Raw genomic sequence first — 4,111 nt, 5'->3', positions numbered from 1 at the left:
GCTGCCCGATCCTATTGGAACCCCAAGGGTCCCCGCCGGGTCCGCTCACCCCACAGCCCCCGGGCTCGTCTCTGGCTCAGCACGTCAGACCGGGTCACCGGCTCTGCCCAGCTCCTCCGGACTCCGCCTGGCGTGAGCGCTCGGGGCGGTTAGGGAACCCTGCTGCCTCCCCTCGCCCGGCTCGAAGGAAGAGAAGCAAAGCAGGGCTTGGAGCGGCCCAGTGCCCAGCGTGGCGCTCGGGGCGTCCCCGCCTCCAGCCTGAGCCCGGGAGGGCCTCGCGAGGCCCAGAGACGAGCGCCCCCTCTCCCCGCTCCTCTCTCCTTCCCCAGTGGCTCCTGCAGCCCACGCCGAACATCCGGATCCGTGGTGGCCCTGGCCGGCACCAGCGCCCTAGCGTGGAAAGGCCTCAGCGACTCAGGGGCATTGAACCTCCCTTTAGAGAGGGATTTCAACCCCGGACACCTTACGGCGACTCTGCGCTGTCAGGAGCCAGAGGATAATAAATTCCACCAAAATGTCCTAAGACCCTAGTTCTAGTCTGCAATTCAGACAATAACTAATCCTGAAAATAAGTTGCTATTATTCTTAGAGTTCAAACATGAAACCAGTTTGAACACAGATGTATTTGCGTGCAATAACTCCTCTGCGGAAGGAGTCATCTCCTTTCTTATTCTTCGGAACTGGCTTGATCAGCCCTGAAGTTTCTGTCATCAGTGTCCTCTTGTGCTGGAAACGGACAGAACCCGGCGGTGAGGAACTCACTTGCGCCCAGCCCAGCCCGTCCGCAGCTGTCCACGGTGTGTGTGGTTCTCGGAAGTTGGGAAGTTGGCTTTGGTGTCCCTTCCTTCTGACAGCCAAAGGGGAGGAACCCGGTGGTAATCTCAGAGCTTTCCCCCTTAAACCCATCCTGCCTACTTAACGGAGAAAGAGATGTGTTTGGATTTAGGAGAGCAGCTGATGAGATTCTGTGGTTTCAAGCTGTTAATATTAGTTGAAAACGTTCCTGCAAAAGCTGAGGTTTTCACGCATGATGTGACACTCCAGACATGAAAGGTCCAGCTGGTAATTTTATTTTAAAGAAATAAAAGGAAGCAAAAAAGAAATCCATGTATTCTGAAACCTTACCAAAAAGCTTTAGTGGAAAAAAGGAAAAGTTCAGTTGTTTTCATACAGACTTAGAGTGGATTTTAATAGTGTTTCCGAGTAAAAACCATTAGTGGTCAGTTCGGATGAATAGACAAAACTGCCTTATAAATGTTGGTATCTATTCAATTATTATAAAAATGTTAATTCTTACCTCATTCATATTTTCAAGTTATGTACAGGTCAATGTTAGTTTTGATGAAATGATCACAACCTTGTGAATTTAGTTTTCTCTTGAATTCGTGTTGATGTTAATGCCTATTTAAAAGATTGAGAAAAATATTTAAGATGATTTGTCTTCTGGAAATGAGCTTTTAAAAGGAGTCTTTATGAAATGGCTCATATAAAAATATGATTATTTTTGTTTAACCCATATGACTTGTTAGTTTTTCTGGGGGGTACCAGGGATTGGACTCTGGTCCTTGCACTTATGAAGCAGGTGCTGGAACCACTGAGCTAAATCCCCAGCCCATTGTTAGTTTTTAAAAGGAAAAATTAGAAAATAATTGCAGTCTACAGTATTTCTTTGGGCACAGAGAGTTAAGTCAGACAGAATGTGTCCATTATTCATTAACAGGAAGTCGTTTTTGTCTGCTTCACATTGAAAAGTCACCGTAATTGCTATGGATTTCTGAAACTGTTTTTCTGTCAAGACACATGGTCTGGAAAAACAGCCTGCAAATCAACATACTAATGTCTCTGAGACTCCTTTTTAGTACACAGGGACACAGAGCAACTTGTAGAGTTGGAATTTGGAAGCAGACTGAAGGGTTTAAACTGTTGACTTTGATTTTTGGCAGTGTTGGTGTTGATCTGTCCCCAAACTTGTGTTTATAAACTTCTTTTCAGCGGGATGCTCAGGAGATTACAAGGGGGCCACAGCAGTGGCAGACAGGTGAAGACGTCCCTCTACAGAGACGCTTCTCATGACGTGTGGAGGAAGTCCACCAGGAATCCTCCAGTACCGTAGTGTGTTGGTCTTTAAATCCATTCGATTCTGTGACTGGTTTTGAAATAATTTCACAATGACAAATAAATTAGGTATAATGGTGTCTTCAATATATTGCAGTGTGAAGTTTGATCATTGAGATACAGGCTTGCAAGACCACAGAATGGACTACATTTTTTATTTTTGCTCTTGATTTAGCCTCATACCATAAAACTGCATCTTATTTTAAGGGGAAAGTCCGCTTGTTGAATATGAAACCAGGCCTCCCCAGGTGTGTTATTTTTTGTTCATCTTTCTTTAGGAGAGGCATAATCAACTGATTTTTTAAGCATAATTTAATCCACGTTGTTACCTGAAATTTGAATAAAATTGTAATGCAAAATTTAAAAAGTAAAACATTATATAAGCCTCCTGCAGGGTATCACACAATTTATCAAAATAAAAAATAGGTATTTGTCCAGATAATTTGGAATGAAAACCTAACCATAATCACATGAAAAATCAAACAAAAGAATTCAGGTCTCAGTGTAGCTTTCACTAAGGGTATTTCTTTCCTTATTAGAAAATTAATGTCTGTTCTCGTAAGCATATGTGTTCTTTCTCCAAACTTGCATGCTTAGAACATGATCACGGCTTTAATGAATTCTGATGTGCTTGCAAATATTTTTTTCTCATTGAATTTATTGGTATACAGTACAGTTACATTCATCATTGGGAGCTTGTACCTCTACATGACAGATCTTGGTTCTCATTTTTTTCCCATGCCCCTGCCCTCCCTTCACCCCTCCAACCTTCCCTATTTACAAAAACTTTATTTCCATTTTCTCATATTTTCTCTTTTCCCTTACTTCCTTTTGGAAACATTTCAAGGCAATGATTCTAACATGCTTCAAAATGAACCCTTAGCTCTCTTTTTTTCATATACTTATTCAGTGGAAAAGTAAATTGGAAGCCCTAATCTGCAACAATATTTGTACCCATGCCCCCCACCCCGCTACTGTAGGTGGCTGTCGCAAGGTGATTGTCTGTATCACGTGTAATATATATTTGGTAATGCACATGGTAAGCAGTTGGATTTAACCATTTCACAATGCATATGTACTTCAAAACGACGTGTCATACACCATAACTGCATACCATTTGTATTTGCCAATAATAAAGTACTAAGTTGAAACAACCAAGCCAGGGAGTTAAGGAGAAATAAATATCTTTATCTCTGCGTGAGTCCTGAGAGCTACAGCAGTTACCTCGGCAGAAAGGAAATCCCGGCAGGAGGTGACAAAAGCAGGACATGTACAGCACATGCTGTCAGCTGGGCAGCTGGGGAGAGCAGGGCGGGGGACACAGAAGAGCTGATGGTGGGGCCTCTCAACATGAGGCAGGTCTGGTCCCTGTGCCCAGCAATCTAAAGGGTGCTTGGCCCATGGGTCTCATTTCACTGGAGTCGTCCGCCCTGAGACAGATGATGACCTGCTAAGGTGACCTGAGCTGCTTCCTCACGAGCAGAGTGTGTTAGGAGAAAAGGGAAGGAGTGATGGACAGAGGTCAAAACAGGGCTCTGACTTGTGTTGTGACATGGGCCAGCCCTTCAGCTCTCACTTTACCAAGCTCTCCAAGAAGGACACTGGACCAGATGACCACTGAAGACATCTACACTCCAGAGTCTGAAATTCATGTTTGATTTGAAAGTAGTATGTAATTTTTGTCAGCATTTCCAACATGGCTGTTATTTCTATACTGAAATCCTTGAAGAATAGCATGACATAAAGTTTACTTGAAAACCAACAATTAATAGATTCCCAGATTTTCACCAAACAAGAGCATATTGGTAAAGGCTTGGCAGTAATCAGACGCTCCTTAGAATTCCAGAATTCAAGAGACTTGTGTCTTCCAAACATCAGGGGAATAGAACGGAGATCTTCAGCCCCTCATATCGGAAGCAAAATTGCCCCTTACATTTGCTTTCCATGGACCTAGGTTTGCTTGCGGTATGAAGATCTGGTGCGTGCTTCTGGAGAA

Source organism: Fukomys damarensis, unplaced genomic scaffold, assembly GCF_012274545.1.
Source record: "Fukomys damarensis isolate Sample0158 unplaced genomic scaffold, DMR_v1.0_HiC HiC_scaffold_14, whole genome shotgun sequence".
NCBI lineage: Eukaryota > Metazoa > Chordata > Mammalia > Rodentia > Bathyergidae > Fukomys > Fukomys damarensis.
The sequence above is the reverse complement of the archived record's forward strand: the minus strand, read 5'-3'. Positions refer to the sequence as shown.